The following is a 20,397-nucleotide window of genomic DNA, read 5'->3' as shown; positions in this document are numbered from 1 at the left end:
TCACACACACACACACACACACACACACACACACACACACACACACACACACACACACACACACACACACACACACAGACACAAACACTGGACTTACAGTAATGTTTTAACCTACAACATAATAGTACATGAACTTACATTACATTTGAAAAGAATGATAAGTAACTGAAGTAGTAGGTTTAAGTGCATTGTTAAAGATGGCAAAGATGAAAGGGACAGGTTTAGATTAGAGATTGTAGACCTTAATATGTTTACCTAATGTGTTGATTTGATGGTACTCATAACATGTGTAAAATTTGATACAACATCTATTATTTCTTTCATGTTGAAGAAAAACAAAAAAGTAACTTGGTCTTTTACAGTTTTCTCCATTCGAACTGTTTTGATTTTTTTAATATGCAAGACATATCAAGATGTAAAACCATTGCCAATGAAATCACTGAATGACAATGGGCAGATTTTGGTGAATACATCTATGACCCAATATGAGCCGAGAGACAGCGTGTTTCCAATTTAAGCTTGTGTATGTTCTTGTGAAGCATTATGCTACCCCTTTTCCCCTGCTCCTTACTGGCTTCTTCATGTTATGAAACAGATTCTGACCTCCCCCATGTGCGTTGTTTCTTTAGCCTTCCCGAGTGGACATTAGTAATGCTGATTCTCAGGGTAGGAGCCAGGTATGCTGGCCAGGAACCCACCCACCCCTCCCTCCCTCCTACTCCACCCCTCTCCCCCTCTCTCGCTCCCTCGCTCCCTCCCTCCCTCCCTCCCTTGCTCCCTCTGGTCCCAGTGGCCTCTCGAGTGTATGGGCCGATATCTCACGTGTTTGACACTGTGTCAGGCCACAAAACACTCCCCCCCCCCCCCCCCAGCTCCCTGCTCGGCTGCTCACAGGCACTGGAGATGTTGTGCTTTTTCTTTGGGCTCCTAATCTTTCTGGCGACGGATCCACTTCCTGTTCTGCAACGAAATGGCTCAGGAATGCCATTCCTCGGCCCGAAAGCAGGGACGTGGGCCACGGAGGAAGTACTCCTGTAGTGTGTGTGGGAGTGTGTGACTGTGTGTGTGTGTGTGTGTGTGTCGTTGTGCGGCTGTCGGAGTGTGTGCACGCACATGAGTATGTGTGAACGAGAGAACAGCTCGACGTACATACACGCACACACACATGCACACAAACACACACACATGCACACACGTGCACACACACAAACTCATATTTGCCAGACAAAACTTCCCTGCGCTGCACAAAGTGGCTCTCCCAGCACTCCTGTTGTCAGGCTGGGATGTATCAAACAGCAGGGGAGGGAGAGAGGACAAGCTTTTCCCACATCACAAGCGCGACAGGCAACGCAACCAGAGCCCTATAAATAGACGGGAAGGTCCAGGTTAAGTTCAGAAGACAGCCTGTCTGTTTGTTGTGCAAGAAGAGGGAGGCTGGACGAGGATGCAGTTGCGCTGGTTTTCGTTAGGCTGTCTGTCCTACAAGGAGAGACACAAATCCATGTCAGCCTATCGCTGTGACCTGCAATCCATCTCAGATATCTCCCATTCGCAAGGCTGTCTGCACATAGCTGGAGAATTTCCAATCTATCTCTTCTGTTTACAACAGATACATCACTGCACAGCATCAGGGAAAGGTACTGAAGGAGACATTCACATATTATCTTATCACAGAAAATTGCAGGTTCTTCTTCTGACTGTCCTTAAAAAAGAACTCATTCTATGCTCTCTCTTTTACAAATGCTTCTCCTGCAAATTTGCAAGAACTTCCAAGTGACTGAAGCTAGAGGTATAATGTGTCCCATGACAGACCTCATTTCGGGGGACCCCAGACACCCTATATTTGACCCCCTGAGGTCAGTAACAGTAAGCTCCCATTAAAACACACAATGCACACATCCTAGCATGCATAATTGAGCCCAACTCACACAGACAAAGGGCTTAAGTTACTGTTTAACATCAGACGTCCGAACTATAACCGTGAAATCACTAGTGACAGGCTCTCTCTAAAAAAAGGTATTGGGTCTGTGGTCGGCACATCAAACGAGCACTCACACACTTCTCACACGAGGACACAGGTTTGGATTTCTTTACTCGGAGCCGGACCACTTCAAAGTCCTGGGCAGGGAGCTGAGCCCACGTCAAAGAGCGACACGATGTCTTAGAGGATTGAAAGTAAATACAATGTCTTATATGTGGGATTTCTTCACTTTCTCTCTCTCTCTCTCTTTCTCTCTCTCTCTCTCTCCTTTTTTACCCTACAGGGGTGTTGAAGTGAGTGTGGTATAGTTTTATATAGTTCCTCTCTCCACAGGGTGAAAAAAAAGAAGAAAATCGGCGCCTCGATTGGCTCAAACAATGTTTAAATAATCAAGGAGCCACAAAAGCTTTGAACTAATTTCACAAGGGGAGGACACCAGATGTGTTTCCCCTCTGCTCCTTCCTCTCAGAGTCAGATGAGGAGGGTGTGTGTGTGTGTGTGTGTGTGTGTGTGTGTGTGTGTGTGTGTGTGGATGGAAACTACACTTCGGGTCATGCAATCACCCACTTCACCAACATTCATATAGACACTTAACATCAGTGGCTAGCCAACCTCACTGGCCATAAACACTACATCAGCAGGAGCCTCATTGTTGAATGAGTTGTTCATTTGCTTCAAATTTAGTAAGGTGGATACACACTCCAACGTCTTCTCTCTGGTGTAAAAGAAAAAAACATTTCCCAGCCAAATGAGACACAAATAAATATGCTATTGTTTTGCTGTTGTTGTGTTGCATCCTTGCATTGGGCCTGGGGAATAAGGCAACAGGTAGACAGAATATTGAAAATCTGCGCTACACACATTTTTCTCCTCTCCCAAGGTGCCCTGTTCTCGCAATTGGCTTAAATGAAGTAACTCCCCCCGAAAAAAAAACATGTGCTCAACATTTTCTCCTCACTCTCTTGGGTGCTGCGTGGAATAATCAGCGCGGATAAAAATTCTGAACCAACAGTAACGGATCACCCCGAAAGACTTGATTCCACAGTTCATTTTGTGTACACATCTGTAGGCGCATTTGTAATCAGATTGGGCGTGTTTAATTTGAGGTTGATGAAAAGGAGAGGCCAGCCTCCTCTCTCCAGCAGAGGGGGGGTGGTGGGGTTGGGGTGGGGGGTGGGGGGTGGGGGGTGTTGGTTAAGAAAATTGAGGGGCGGTTCAGCGCCGTCTTTATTTGAGTCCCCTGCAATGAAGTTAATTTTTTTTACTAGGTTTTCCATTCATTAAGCCGAGCATGCTCAGGTGCTCCGCAGACACCAGCGATGCAAACTCTATACCTCCCACCCCATCAACCACAGACATACAGACACAGACACCAGTGATGTAAACTCTATACCTCCCACCACAGACATACAGACACAGACACCAGTGATGTAAACTCTATACCTCCCACCCCATCCACCACAGACATACAGACACAGACACCAGCGATGTAAACTCTATACCTCCCACCACAGACATACAGACATACAGACACATACACCAGCGATGCAACTTCATTACATTCCAGGCACCTCTGAGCATACTGTAGACGGGACAGTATTTGCCACATTATTGTCTACTGTAATTACACATAACTTGCTGTGTAGACCTATCACACAAAAAAACCTTTCAAAATAATGTAGTAATTGAATCATTTTGAGAAACTTTTTTTGTTCACTTGTTCAAAAAGAAATAAATACATTGAAGTGTGAATAATTGTTGTGCGCTAACCAGTGGGATTAGTGTTATCGTGAGGGATGGCTTTGAGAAGGCTGCTCTTCATGACCAGCACATGTTATATGGCTGCGCCGTGACACTGAGTGTGTTGAACTTGAAAGCAAAACAAACATGCTCTTCCCGCTCAGCTGCCACGGGTCTCTCTCTCTCCCGCTTTCACATGAGAAAATACTGCGGAATGAGAGAAAAAGAGAGGAGAAAAAAAACAGAAAGAATAAAAAAAAGAAAAGAAAAAAGAGAAAAAAGTTCACTGTTACAAGAGCACATCCCTTTCTCATGTATCCGCCTCCATAGCATACCTTTGATTCGAGTGCGCTATTTTTAGCCACTTCCTGTCGGCCGTCGGGCCAGACCTGAGGGGCAGCGTGTGGAGGCTCAGCCTCCTCATCAGCTGCTGAGGCTCACAAGAGCTACAGCGCCGCTGCACCGTCAGAGCCTGGGAAAATTCTTACTCACTGGAGGGGGTGTAAAGCACTCCACCATACTTGACAGGAAATGCGTGACATTATGTGACTCTACTTGTGAAATGGGGAAACACAATGTAAATGTATGTCATTCACAGTAAGATTATATCAATACCATAGTCATAGTGAACATAAGCCGTACTATGTACTATTATACTTACTCGAGTAGTAAGAACAATCAATGTATGGGCTACCAACTGTACATATATCAGCAGAGTGACAGAAACAGCTTCATTCAAACTGATAACTGACAAAGAATATGCTGCATGACATAAACCTTCCTAATATACAATGACTGCATGTCAGCGAGAAGATGGAACGACTGGTGAACAACTTCAGACCGAGCTGACTGAGGGAAAGCAAAAGTGGAAGGCCATGAGCTTGTTATTGTACTGATTGTTAATGAGCTCCCCTCAGCCCAGGATGGAAAAGCTGTTTGACAGAAACGGTCCTGCGGTGAGGCCTGGCCCCTTTGAAGGCAGGCTCACGTAGCCAATGGACTGGGCGTACGTACTCTATAAGTCGCCTCTCAACGAGCCGCCGGCCGTGCCAAACCCGACTGGTCTTAAAATGGCGGCACATTAAAAGCGAGACATGCCCATGCCAATCCAAGAGGGAGAGAAAGAGAGAGGAAGAGAGAGAGAGAGGGAGAGAGAGAAACAGAAGCAGAATGACATCAGAGCATGGTGGCGGATGCCAGCAGAGCAGAGGCACAGACGCTGGATGAGGCAGGCAGTGGATCCAGATGGAACTGGAATATGATGCCAGCATTCCAGAGGTGGGCATTCCCCATGCCCTTACCGACACTCTCTCACTCTCTCCCACAACTCTGCCACCAGCAAACAATGTTTGGTAAACACTGGTCAGCCAAAGGAAGGGGGTTAAGAGAGATGAGCGAGAGAGAAAGGGAGAGAGTGTGAGAGAGAGAGAGAGAGAGAGAGAGAGAGAGAGGGAGAGAGAGAGAGAGATAGAGAGAGAGCCCGAGTAGAAAGAGGGGTGTTCCTCTTCAGACTCTTTAAATTATGGTGCTTCTGGCACTCTGGTTGAAACCTTGAGGTACTGTGACGCCAGCTTAGAGAGGAGTATGGATAGAGAGAGAGAGAGAGAGAGAGAGAGAGAGAGAGAGAGAGAGAGAGAGACTGAGAGCGCGAGAGAAAGAGAGAGGTAAAGGTGGAGACAGAGAGAGAGACTGAGAATGGAAAGGAGCGCTCGTGGCTCTGGTGGCTAGCTTAGCACGGGCGTTGCTCGCTGCACATGGCATTCATTTCTCGTGGGGCTGCCGGGGAGCAGACTGTCGTCGGTGCTCCCCTCCCGAAGAGCCCGAGCGGTGCCTGGGCAATTAGGGGGCTGCAATTACAGAGGGTGGATCCCCCTCTCGAGCCAAGCCAACAGTAACGCAGGCGCTGCCAAAGACCTAATGAAAGTGACAGGGAAGGGGAGGCAGAAGCCTGATTGTATACTTGATTTATGCCAGGAAAAGGCACAGATTATTCTCTCTCTCCCTCTCTCTCTCTCGTTTTTTTTTCCCATTTATTTTTCAATTGCGTTTTATTTTTGCCAGTCAGATATGAAGCAAAAAACACATCTAAGAGCGCGAGATGAGGATAATTAAAACTGCGTGTCAACCACATCCTCAGTGACACCAGCCAAGACATTACTTCCTCTTCTCTCCGCCTCCAATCCCAGTACACTCACAGCTCCTTCACATCATTAACTATCCTACAACTATATGCCAGGCCACATTTCCAGAAGATTCTACAATGTAGTTTATCAATGCTAAATTGGCAACTAGTACTTAAAAACCTGTATGAGTGTGTATGAGATTAAATAATATTGGGCCATTGTTGTTAACTTGACAACTTTCCACTGAATGTCCCAGTTCCTGTGGGGTCACTCAATCAATAAAACCACATTATGTGACATGATGGAAATAGAGACAGAACAATGTTGAACTCAACTTAGTTTAAGCTGCTGGTTGAAAACAAATAAACTGTGCAAAAGCCATTCATCTTTGACCTCGTATGGTATGTCATGACATACATCACACAACATACAGTATCACTTCTTCCTTTATCCGCTGATGTCTCTAAATGCACTGTGCTGTGCTTTATAATAATTTACCCTGGCATGCTTTCAAATGCACCTGCAATATGTCTCATGTTGCCCCTGATACCAAACCAAATAGCATGGTCTTTAAGGCTTATCTGATAATGGCTTAAATTGTCTCACTGATATCAAAAGGGGGTTGGCTGAGGACATGGGTTACGTGTGATGGCCCATCACCAGGGGAGTGCGGTGTGCTAAAGTGGTCGCTAATCTCCTTTGTAGCTCCGCCGGCCGACGACACGAGCTGCGGTACCCTCGAAACGGTTAAGAGCGAAGTGTTAAAAAAAGCCCACACATGTTGACGTTTTTGTTGCCTGTAATCCCTGTGTTTTCATCCAGATTTTTGAGGCATAATCCCCACAAAAAGCCACAGAGGCTCGGCGAGAAAGCAGTCGTGAGGCAGCTTTCTTCTGCAGAGCACTCACAATGACAGATTACGAAGAAAAAAAAAAAAAAGAGAAAAAAACGTCAGGCAATAAAATAAAGAGATCAGAGCGAGTGTGGAGTCCATTTATCCCCGGCTCTGTGAGAGATACCGGCTGGCCCTCCCTCTGATACTGTGCATGATACGGTGGCTCCACGGGCCCCCAGCCGGGACGCAGCGGATAATGATCATCTCCAGAAAACAACCCCCTACCCCCCCTCCCACACCCTCTACCACCCCTACCCCCCAGCCGGCGCTAGCACGCCAAGGTGCTTTTGTACCCCCCAACGGCATCCTGTTGTTCGCCCCAGCGGTTATCACCTAGTCTGCCGTTGGCGCTCACCAATGTTGTCAGCAGAGCTTAAAAATTATTCAGGACAAATCAGTTAAGATGGCAGTGTGTAAGAGTAAGAGTCCTCCTTATCAACGGCACCTCAGATGCGGTCTGGAAATAGAGTGGCATGGACAATGGGCGCCTTCAATGCTGGACCTTCGCTTGCATCACTGGACATGTTTTGGGTGATCACCATAACGACAATTAACAAAATCAACCCACTATGAAGGGAATAAAACAGAGACATCAGTACATGAGCTAAAAAAAAAGAGCTGATTTACTGATGTCTCTGTCTTCTTCCCTTTATCAATCAGATCAGGGCTGCATATTCAAACCATACTTCTGCTGTTGGTGACTGCTGATTGGTGGCCATATTTGAAAAAGAGAGTTATGGTGCCTTCCCCCTTCATAGGCATAGTGACTGCTATGGAAAGTAGTTGAGGGCTGTCAGTTTGAACTACTTCTATTACCATGAACCGGGACAAGTCTGTAGTAAAATAACTTAATATTAAACATAATTGAATAGTTTAATCTGTGAGATAAACATTTACTGTGGCCATTAAGGGAGATTCCTTTTCTTTAATTTGCTTAGCTGATGTGAATATGTTTTACAAAAGAATGTTAACTCCACTTAATCAATCAGAATATAAAATTGAACAACAATGTGATGTGATGTGATACTGTGCTAAAATGCGGAAGTTCACTGGTAATTTAGATTTTCTTTGAAACAAAGGATCTTTAAGACCAAAGATACTGTCAGGCCTCTGGTGTGTTTATGCTGGTTTGAATTACACACCACACAGTTCAACTCACACACTAAACACAGATATTCAACATAGAATTTTGGAGAGGAATGTACTTTTTTTCCTTTTAGTTTTTTCCTCTTTTTATTTCCTCTTTTGCACAGGAGAAAGGGGTGTGCGCATCCTTGAATCTGTCAATCTATGAAGGTCTGAGTGTATGTGAGTGTGTGTGTGTGTGTGTGAGAGGGAGAGAGATAGAGAAAGAGAGAGAGAGAGAGGAAAGATAGAGAGAGAGAGAAAAAGATGGAGAGAGGGATACCACAACCATGATTTCTGTGCCCCTTAGAATCTCCACCTTACATTTACATTTACATTTAGTCATTTAGCAGACGCTTTTGTCCAAAGCGACGTACAAGGGAGAGAATAGTCAAGCTGTCCTTCTCCCCAGAGGTCCAGCCAGAGGTATCTCACAGTGAATTATACGACACCATTTTACCCTTGGCTGCCTGGATGGATTGGTTGTAATAAATCAATGAGATGAATCTTGTAGACGTTGTGGTATTTCGTTTTTTTAACTAAATTGACCTGTTTTCCTGGTCAAATTAAAAAGTTTAATGAAGTGCTACATACTTGGAGATTTGGGCTCTGCTCCCTCGTCGAATGACTCAAGGATTGGATTGCTGTCTGCATCGAATCACATATTTCATTCTTGGGGTAAAACAAACACAGTCCCATAGTCAGTTAAAGTCTGTGTTCCGACTACATTTCCATATTCATATTTCTATACGTCTGCAGTATACATTTGCCATTCTTACACAAGAGGTTGTGTGAAAGGCTTGGATCTTCGTGAGGAAACGGTGCACTGAAAGCACGAGCTGAAGCGTTCTGCCATGACCCACCAGGTATTCAGGGCTGTGGTTTGAAACTGCACTTAGAGATACTAAATGATGCATTTCTGGTGGACACAAAGCAGACAAGTCTTTGTACTGTATTGCAACATCACTGAGTGCCAACAGAAACCAGGAATGAGCCCCTGGAAGGAGAAGAGAGAGCGAGGGAGTTAGAGAGAGAGAGAGAGAATGAAAGATAGAGAGAGATGCAGTCTTACACACATTACATCAATGAGGTTTTTAATGACTTAATGACATTATAATCAGGATGTGAGGGAGACTAGGCCTGAGTCTGAGAGTGAAGGAGGTTAGAAAGAAACGAGGGAGAGAGAAAAAAGAAGACAGATAGAGGCAGATCTCGGAGGAAACGGGGAAGAGGAGGAAATCTGACATGACGAAAGGGCCTCTGGTCAGACAGCCTGACGCCGCTGAGCCTCTCCGAGCGAACAGACAGGCCTCGCCGCTCGCATGTCGCCCGCTCGTCTCGCGTTTGTCTTGTGGACACTTCCAGCACGACCGACACGAGTCGGGGAGTGGGGGGTGCGGGGTGGCGGGTGGAGGGGCGCCGGATGATGTCAAGAGGCGGAGTAATGGAAACAGGTGTGACAGATTTTACAGGGTTGTGGTCACGTGCATGACAGTGGTGTTCCAGTGGTGTTAATTACATTCACATTTAATTCACTTAGTCATTTAGCAGAGCCTTTTAACCAACATGATTTACATTACACCAAAGCTACGGCCTACATGTCATGACCGCCTATGCTTGAAAGATTCGAACCCTCAGTTTTGGGATTATAAATTATGATTATCTAGGTAACTGGTTTTTGAATTTATGAAGTAAAAGACTTTTGGATGTTTCTCATTATCGAGCATGTTCTCATGTTCAAGATGGAGTATTCTTTGAGTGTCCTTCAGGGAGCAGCAAGGCTTTGGTTTTTCAGGCTTTTTCACTCGAGCCTGTAAGGAGTCACACTCAGTTCAGCTGTTTTGATCAACTCTGACACAACTGGATGCAGGAGCTCAGAATAGCTCAGTCAATAGCATATGGCCAATAGTAATACAAGGTTCAGGACACACACACAAACACACACACACACACACACACACACACACACACACACACACAAAAAACTATAGTACTCATGCATAACACTTAGGTCATACAGATACAATATTCACATCCTACAGAATTGATGAATGGATTGTAAAATGCTGTTTTGAGTGGTATCGCCAGGAGCAATTATGAAATGCATACTTATTTTTGAATGCTTCACCAACTTCTCCTTGCTCATCCTGAGTCTTTTGGCTATGTCCATTTGTTCACAAGGTTACACAGAATCGGCTTAAGATCAAGCCTTATGACGTAAGGATTTTGATGAAAGCTTGGAACTAGGGGAAAAAAACTGAGATTTACCAAACCTCCTCCTGCTTAAGCATATGTTAAAGAATGTCTACAAGCACAAGGTATCTCTTAATCCAGCAGATTTAGAATGTGATTGCTTTTTGGACAACTGTCTCTCTCTATCTCCCCACGTCCTCTCTCTCTCTCTCTCTCTCTCTCTCTCTCTCTGTCTCTCTCTCTCTCTCTCACACACACACACACACACACACACACACACACACACACACACACACACACACACACACACACACACACACACACACACACACACAATCTCACCCCTGATCGTGCCCACACACTCACGTCCACACACATGGACTAATGTCTTGGACTGTAATGTTTATGACTTTCAATAGAGAGACTAAAAAAGATGTTGTACAATCAATTCAATATTGTTGAGAACCTTATAGGAAAATATTCTTTTTGCCAAATTTCATTCAGGAAGGAATCAAAATATATGGTTCCCAATTTGCAATATACTCTCTGTTTGTTTATTTTTACACTGTGTCTCTCTTGCTCTTATTTGTGTATTGTGTATGTCTGTGTGTGTGTGTGTGTGTGTGTGTGTGTGTGTGTGTGTGTGTGTGTGTGTGTGTGTGTGTGTGTGTGTGTGTGTGTTTGTGTGTGTGTGAGTGTTTGAACTCCAATTGCTTTTGGATTACGGCATCAAAGAATCTCCCTGACATCATTCCTCTCCAGACTGAGCGAGGTGACCGTGGCTCGTCCACATACTCTCTCTCTCTCTCTCTCTCTCTCTCTCTCGCTTTCTGTCTTTCGAAAAAGAAAAGACCGAAAAAGAAAAGATCACTCTTGTTTCTTTTTACAAATGAGCCCCATTAAAATCTTGTCACGGATAACACAAATATCAGCTCCTGCGGTAGAGCTCCGTGATCAAATGGCTCCAGGGACCACCAGGGCTCTGTGCTTGGCTTGGGCCCTCTCTCCCTCTTTGTCCCCCTCTCTCTCACTCGTTCGCAGCGTTTGTGTGTACCTAGCGGTCTGATTGTTATTCCAAACTAAAGATGTGAGAGGACGGAAAAATAAAAAAGACGAGGGAACAGGGGAACATGTTTACCTTAATCAGACAAGCCAACAAACCTGAACTTAGACAGCCTTTGTAGGTTTCATCAATGGGGTATCACAGCTTCCAAAAAAACCCTTTCATTATTATTATTATTTCTCTCCTCCAAAAGCTAATCTTGTGTGAACACTACCTCTCCAAACCTTTCGGTGAGCTTCAGCAAAAGTAAAGACCTCCTTCTCCACCCCCCACCCCCACCCCTGGCCCCTCCAAAAAAAAGGCCAGCTCTGACCAGCTCCGTGTCTTCCTTTTGTGTGTATCCCCCTTTCATTTGGCCCTGAGAAGGCTTGGGTTATTGCTTGCAGTACTGGAGCAAATAATCTGGAATTAAAAAATGGATTCCTCAGGCCTGATCCCTAGCAACAGGCCCATTGCCATCTGTTCTCACCGAAGAGACAACTACTCTTAGGGTGGTGTGGGGGTGTGTGTGTGAGGGAGTGTGGGGGGGTTTCTGGTCGTTGCTCTGTCACCTGTTCCTTGTTGAGCCTTTGTCTGCAAGATAATGTCTGCTATCATCCAGTCGGCTGTCTGAACGCTCTCCACCAGTCGTGTTGTAACACAAGACCTTGTCTGCTATTGGCTGGAGTCTGGCTGAGCTTAGACAAATGCTATCTTGGTCAGGTTGAAGTTCAAGTTGTCGTCAGACACACCTAAATACCTTCTCTTTCAGTCATAAACAAACAAACAAACAAACAAATAAACAAACAAACAAAAAAGGCTTTGAGGAGATTCTGTTGCCTGTGCAGAGGTGACATGCTCCCTAATGTACCTATGACTCCTTTCTCTTCAGACACTTGGGAGCTCAGCTGATGTACATTTGGAGGAGTTGACAGGGATCCCTAAGAGAGACAAGATGGACGCAAAATGTCTACTTTCACACGAAATAATAATCTTCCATACTAGATTACAATGTCACTGAATGGATAGCAGGCTATTGTTTTAATCCCAACAGGGGAGGGGACTAACTAAAGGCTATTAACCACCAGTCTCCCACTCTGTCCCTCACAAGACACATACACTTAGTCATAACAAAAAATGAATCACTGATTTTTTTCAAACAGTTACTTCTTATGTCCTGAGCCACCTTTGAACATCTAAATTTAGAACAGGTTTACAAATCCACAACTCAGCCGTGAGCATGTGCCCCGGAGCCAACTCCCCCACCCCATCCCCATCCCCATCCCCATCCCCATCAGGCACTGTCACCCTGGACTCCATTCACTGTACATCTCCCCCCACTGCTTAATCATTGAGCGCTGCCTGGTAAGCGGCACAGACAAAGAAGGAGGGGGGGTATGGGTTGTGGTGGTGGTGGGGGGGGGGGAGCAGAGGCCTGAGAATGCCTTCATTACGCCTCGTACAGGCCCATCTCAGACAGCATTAAGCTGCAGGGTGCCCTATTCACCTAGGGGGCATCAACAGCTGTTCAGTGCCCCTCATTCCAACCCCAACCCCCAAAATCCAATATAAAACTACTACAGGGATCTCTAATCTTTACCATTATCCCTTCATTTAAGTGCCATGGGCCTGTGCATTTACCACCAACATTAGGGACATATTGCGCATTGCCAAAGTCCGTGCCAAAATGCTCAGATAAAGGAATTTGCCAAATTTGAGATTTCCTTGAACTGTGAAAAAGAAGATATCTTTTTTTTTTTTTTTGCCAAAATGTATTAACCTTAGTCCAGACAAAGACTGGTGATGCAAGTAATCCATTACATGCATAAGTTAGCCTTGAACTGACATCAGGCGATGGTAAACAAACAGCTTCCATGAAAGGACTCAATTTCAAACTGCATCTAAGTCAGCTTAATTTTGTGTTCATGGTTTCCATGGTGTGTGATGGACTGCCTGATGGCAATTATCAGAAGATAGAGCAAGAGAGAGAGAGAGAGAGAGAGAGAGAGAGAGAGGGAGAGAAAGAGTAAATATCTGGCATGCCCACAATGGCCCAATAAACCAACATTCAAAACATCAACCCCACCATGTGAGTAAAGCCACTGTTTGGAGATTTATATGACAGACATTTGGACGTTCACAAGTCTCTCAGATGAAATTAGCAGGGGGAAAAAAACAGGCAATATCCAGAGACAAGCGAGACTTGTGTCTGGGGCCTAATCTCATGCCTATGATTAAATCAATATGCCATGGCTCTGATTAAAAGGATATGATCAACTCCTTTGGATAGCCCCACCCTATGGTGTCTCTTCTCATGTACTGATGACTTGAAAAATAGCTGTAAACATCATCTATTCTCGCCACACCACATGAAGAAAAGAACTGTCCATTAAAGGCAATGTTTTTCATTAGAATACAACCAATGATAATATATTATCATTATTTTGTAAAAGCATGGCAATGTGATTAGTGAACTTGCAATTTGTATTGTCCTTCAAAGGAAAGAAATTACATTAAATTAAATTTCTCTATAAAAGCAAATAATGTTTAGGGACATGAATTGACTTTGATTTTTCAATCTGTATGTAAGTGTAAGTGCATCTGTATGTTAGTGTAAGTGCTTGTGTGTATGTGTGTGTGTATGTATGTGTGTGTATGTGTGTGTGTGTGTGTGTGTGTGTGTGTGTGTGTGTGTGTGCGTGTGTGTGTGTGTGCGTGTGTGTGTGTGTGTGTGCTGTGTATACATATGCCAATGAGTCTATTTGAACACACTTCTGGGATGCATAAAGAGGATGCCTTCTATCAGCAAAGAAGCTGTTTAACCTGTAACGACCTTCCACAAGTGTACCATTCACTACTATTAATAAAAATGTTACATTTTTGCTTGACCCACCTTCTCTCACTTTCAAAAAATCCTGCTGCAGGAGTCCAGAACCAGGAACAACAACACAGCAGAACACATGGAGATAAAATGTTCATTTTCATTTTATTCAAATTATATTTTGCGTCTTATTTGTATCACAACTCACAGCTAGACCTTTCAACAACCTGTGAGGTGTTTTCTAAAACAACATGCAACAATGCTACAACTAAATAGAGAGATGATTCCACAGGTTTGAACAGAAAAACAAGGCCAAAATAGTACTCGCTGTAATAATCAAGGCAGATAAACAAGACAGAATGAGCCATAATGTCTGTGTCATGCCTGTGAGACCGTGCATTCTTTCCAATCAAACCTCAGCAGCAGTACCCTGGGGCTGTCAAGTGGGCCTTTAGGTAGACAAAGGCATCCTCTGTGGTTGCCAGAGAGACCTTTGCGACCAGGGGACATAAAAATGCTGGTAAAAATTCCGCCAAGACCTTGTTTTGTACAATTGTGCTTTTGAAGGTTGCATATCCATGAATTTTAAAATGTTCCCACTTTCTCTGGCTTCCAATAAGGTGAATGTTGGTGGAAATTTGGAGTGCATGGCTCATAAAGCCGCCACTGTTCATGAAGCTTGAAGCAAAGTTTAATTGTGCGAAGGAATGTATGACAGACTAACCATCGACAAAGAGCCCCTCTTTGGTGGAAGACAGTTCATGTCATATTTTTAGAGTATGGGTCGGACATGCAGATTTCATCTAGCTATGTTCCTGAGAGTCAAAAAAGTGTTCTTCTCTTTGTTCTTCCGCATGAGACTAAGCTTTCATGACGATCAGTGGTTAAGCATAGTCTCTCAGTATGGTCATTACGTATTTTGAGCTGTTGTTGTTGCAAAAAATGTGACCTAATATTAGTTGGGGCAAATAAAAGCATTGCTCTGTGTACGTCCTTTGTAATTCTGCTGAAGTTAAATCTTCTTATGATGTTAGCCCACACCTGCTCCACCATGCTGTATTGTTAATATTACTGAAAAATATTCAAGAAAATAATGTATTTTGTGTTTTCACCCAAGTTTAAGATAAGACAAAGCACATTAGTAAGAATAATGGCGCCTGGAGATCTGGAACCATCTGCTCAGCCTCCTTTTCCCACGGGGCCGCATCCTGTCTGACAGGAATTAGCTGTGAGAGACTAGATGATGGGTGAATCAGGTGATGTGGAGTCCAACCTGAAGTTGGCCTCTGCCCAACACTTTTAAAAGCTCCCTTGTCTTGCACGCTAGTTAATGATTTTTTTTTACCCTGTCGCCAAAGGAATAAAACCCCCGTCAGGTCTTTTTGGGGAGGGGAACAACGGGGAGAGACGGAGTAAGACCAGAATGCCCCTGCAGGCCACAGCACTGGTCTGAAAGGCAGGACTTTCCATTGCGAGCATGGGGTTGGATAAAGGCACCGCATTGTGTGACTTTCACAATGGCCACTCTGTCGCCACTATCCTCGCTAATTTCATTTGCCTGCGAGGTAGTTCTGAAAAATCCCCAAGAATTCCTCTGATAGAAAAGAGAGTTGCCCCCAATGCAGCAGGGACATTGTGTGTACTTGTGTGTGGAGTATGTGGAGGGTGGGGGGGGACAGAGTGACCTGCATGTTGCACAGCCATTTCCTCTGAGGGGTTCCATTCATGCTCGCACCCATAACATGGGATCCAGGGGTCATTGTTAGGTCGCACAGGATGCTCTGCGGGCACAGACTGTTTCATCTCTTAAGGGGCTGGCAAAGTCATGGTATTTCAAGCAGTGATGATTGATCTCAGGGAATATTTAATTCACAACATCAAAGAATACAAGTGTGAAAAATGTGATATGAAATAAAGTGTTAATGAGAAGATTTAGGGGCTTGATGATTAGGGTTTACTGCCACTACTGCATTCAGTCTTGAATCAGAACGTTTACGGTCGTTTCTTTACCTGCTTAATCAGGTTGCAGTCAGACATAACTCAATTTTGGTCGACATACCACTGTTATGGAGTCCAATTTTAAACTTTAAAGGCAGATGACATAAAGCATTTCATAACATTAATAGTTCCAAGAGCAGCTCGTGTCTGTTGGACACTATAAAGCCGTGTGTCCATTGTGTATGACAACCATGCAGGAAGGGACTGCAAGTAGCCAGAGAGAAGACAGTCGAGGAAAAAACAAAAGGAAGAAATCTGATCGCAAGCAGTGAATGTGACTGTGTCTGCGTTAAACACACAATGACAATACTTTAGCATTGTGCTACATTTGTATTGAGTAACCTACATATAAACGACACCATCTGACATGCTATTTAGCAGTGGTGCAGTGGTTTCACACAGTGTTAGCGGTATCTTGGTGAGCAAGGTGTAGCCTGCTAATTGAAAACTAAAGATATACATACACATTATTAAGTGTACTAACTGGTAGTTAGGCTATACTTAAGGAACGTTGATTAGCCTTGCTACAGACACCACTGATGATAGAAAGGTGTACATAGCTACTCACCATTCCTCATGTTTAGCTATCAATCACTGGATGGGTCCTACTATCAGGGTTTTTCCTGGGTCAAAATGGGTCTTCGGTGCTCCGCGCGCACACAGCCTGTGTTACCGTGTCACCTCATTAGCAGACATCTATTTATTTCGTTTTTTTACCATTTCATAAATAATGGAGGCTATGCTTGAGGAAATCATTTTGCTTCCACTTTAGATTAAAATAGATAGGCTAATAGATTGACAATAGTCCAAGCCCCATGGTGCTATCATGTTAGGTTCAAAGATTATTAAGGTTTACCTCTTTACATATGCAAACTATTGAAATGTATATCAATAGAATCTAGAACTAACCAGTGGTCAGAAATGGAACACACAAATGATGAAATTCAAGTTTATCTATTATTGCTATTCATTTTTATTATACAAACCTACATACAATTATTTTAGTTTTTATTATTAAAACTGTCCACAAATATGTTTAATAGTGTGTTTAACTTCAAGGCTGCGTTGGAAATCGTTAATCAAACTTTTGTCAGCATTTTGAGTGGAAATTTCATTTGCATTTGTACAGTGCATTTGTACAGTGTATTCGGGCACGTCGGGCTGGCCCTCGCAGCGGAACGACAGTTTACAACCGCACCGGTTTATCAATGATAATATTAATATTATTATATTCGAGATGCAACACAAATATATCCGCTCTCCTCAGAACGAGCTGAGCTTTCATTGATAAACCAATGCGGTTGTCTGCCTCTCCCGAGGCCCCGCGGTCTACTGGTACTCGTTCAAACGGGTAGACAAATCAAATAATACCCTACACCTGTGTAGGTTCTCAACATAGCAGATATTGTAATACATTGAAAGCCATGAATACTGAAAATGGAATGTTATGCTCAAAATCACCGCCGACTGATGAAGTCAGGATGCATATGCAAGTTGAGTAATTGGCAGCTGGCCGCTCTGTCCATTCGCGCACCTCACAGTTGCGTATTGATCAGACAAGAAGAAACGCTTATCAACTCGATTACTATTGATCAAAACAGAACGAGGGTTCGGCTGTAGCCTATACCTGAAACATACTCTTGAGAACATATTCGCTGACATGCATTGCACCCGTGATGAATTGTGGCTTAATGGTGTTTTGAGCCCTCACCGTCGACTTCAAGGCGGCAGCTGCCTGGAAGGCGCTCCTAGCTTGCCACTTTAGAGAAGACGTTGGTTTGAATTTGAGCAAGCAGCTAGCTAGCAGTTGTCTACACTTGGTTAAAAATCGAATTACGGTAGATTCATGCTAGCATTGCGCTAAATAATTAGACAGCTAATTAGTGGTGTTAACATAAAGTCAGTTATTGTATATGGCATTAATATTATTCTAAAACACCTTCACTAGTTGTTTTAACCAGATTTGTAAGCAGGTTGAAAACAACATTTTTGAAGTAAAGTGCCTTGGTTTAAAACAGCTAAAAGCTAGCTACATTAAGTTGCTTGCTCAAATCTCAAATTCAAACCAACGTCTTCTCTAAACTGGCGAGCTTGGAGAAGCCTCTGTTCAATGATTGGCTCAGAGGGTGGGAGGCGGGATGCGCCTTCCAGGCAGCTGCTGCCTAGAAGTCGACGGTGAGGGCTCAAAACACCATTAAGTTGAATTGCGCCATGAATGAAATTTTTTTTTCTTTTTTTTTTTTCATCACAGACTTTTTTTTTGCCTTAGGCGCTCGTGATTTGTCGTAGGCGCTCGGGAAAACGGCTTAGGCGCGCACTTGGCAGTGGAAAAACGTACATGGGCACCCATGAGCACAGTTTTGCCATACCATACCTGTCAGTGAAAGAAAGGCCTACTAGTCACCTAATACTCATATCCAATCCTTATAAGATTCAGTGCTGGGGACCCTATCAAAAGATACTGGGACTCACATAATGTGGCCACTCTTTGGAACACAGCCAATAAAATGTCACCCACAAAGCATTGCCCAATTGCCCAAGTTCTTCACAAACCTAATTTGGAATGTCTATTAACTGGAAATAAGCACACACCATGGAGAGTAACCTTAATGCGTCTTGTTGTAACATGCATACGACTTACTGGCTGGACGACGCATCATTATCACACTGGCTGCCAATGTCAAACCCGTAGGATAAACCTACTGACCCAATCTGCCCTCATGAAAATGATCTTTATCGAAAGTAGATTATGCAGTTCTTCAAATAACTGACAATGACTCTTCTGATAGACGAAGCTCCACGCCTGGCTTGGGGGCCCCACTGCAGTAAGTCTGCTGCGACCCTGGGTCAACTCTGGCGTGCTGAACAGTTACCCGCTTAGAGGCAGATCAATTAGGCAAACAGCGACAGGCAGGATGCTGAGGTGGGATCATCGCTGGGCATTATTCTCTCAGGCAGCCTCTGAACTGCTTAACGCAGGCTTGCTGTGTGACTTTTTAATTACAGCTGCAACACTTGTCACACAAAGCCTAGCTCCAGCTGTATTAAGGCTCAGAGGTTTTATTTTAGTTTTATTTTAGTTTTATTTATTTATTGATTTTTCGATAACATTGGCTTTGTTAACATAAATGTGGGAAATTATTTGCACAGCTTGTAATCCGATTCTATCACGCAGATACGCCTGATACGTCTGATACAGCATCCTCATCACTGCTATATTGTTTCGATAAAAGTATTTCAAAAGCAGTTACTTTCTAAACAAACACATTTGGTTTAGTGCCATGTTTAACATTGACAAGTTGATGGAACCATGCATTAGAACCATTTTAGAACTGCCACAGCTCTGGTCAAGTAGAGTGACTCCTCCATGATCGCTATGATGCCCTTTTGGTGTCTTATTTAAAAAATTTGATAAATAGACCGGAGGCAATCCCATGTCACACTACAGAAGGGTTATTGTCTTGCAAGCTTGGCAAAAACTAATCGTGTAATAAGTGAGTTTAATTAAAACATGTTTTGATATTTTTTAGTCTCTGCCAAAGTCCTTTTTTATACACATAAGACAGTTGTAAGGCCAAGGCCAAAACCCTGAAGTCTGTATTCTGTACAGTGAACAGTGGAAGTTGAGAGAGTAACCATGCATATTATTATTCTTAATGAGAAAATGATGTTGCAATGCCTGAAACAGATGAATAAGTCTGTCTCTGAGGTAGGGGTTTTACTTCACTCAACAGTTCCATTTAGGAGCAAAAAGTGGAGGGTCTGAAACTAAGGACGGTGGCATTGAATAACCAAAAAGACTGGGAACGTCCCCATAAACAGCATCTATCTAAACTGAGATGCTTTTAAGGCAGCTCGCCACCTCGTAATGTCGTACCATTTGAACTAGTTCGAGAGAAATGGTCATCCAAGCATTTACATCTTATAAACACTCTCAGCACTAGGTTTCAGAGAGTTTCCTATCCTTGTCACGATCCTGCTCAGCATCTGCAGATCTTCGTCCATGATTTCCCTGTGTCCTGTCATGTTGCCTTTTTCGTGTGTATAGAGACTCTGAGCTTCCTGGTTCCTGGCTGACTGACGGGTTGCTGAACTTTTCGCCAGTGCTCCTGTCTGCACACCTGTTGTCACTCAGCTCATCAGCAACAGCATTTAAGCCCTGCCTAAGGCTACACTCGTTGCTAGATTATCTTATTCTGAGTGTCCAAGCTTTGTTCATCTGTTCATGCTTTGTACGACTTTTTGGAAGTGACTTTTGCCTGTTCTCTCTGGATTATGATTTTGCCTGTTCCTCTGGATTCTGTGTACCCTTGGACTCTGAATCCTGCCTCCCTGACTAGTGAGTTTTTGTCTTTGCCCCGGTTGCCCTGTAACTGTTTTCTGCCCACCCCTTGCTCTTTAGATTTCAGCCTGCTCCTCTGTACCTCAGCACCTGTTTTTTTTGTTTTAATGTAACGATCACTGCTCTGTTTTTAACCT

The sequence above is a fragment of the Clupea harengus genome, chromosome 2, assembly GCF_900700415.2.
Source record: "Clupea harengus chromosome 2, Ch_v2.0.2, whole genome shotgun sequence".
Classification (NCBI taxonomy): Eukaryota; Metazoa; Chordata; class Actinopteri; order Clupeiformes; family Clupeidae; genus Clupea; species Clupea harengus.
The sequence above is the reverse complement of the archived record's forward strand: the minus strand, read 5'-3'. Positions refer to the sequence as shown.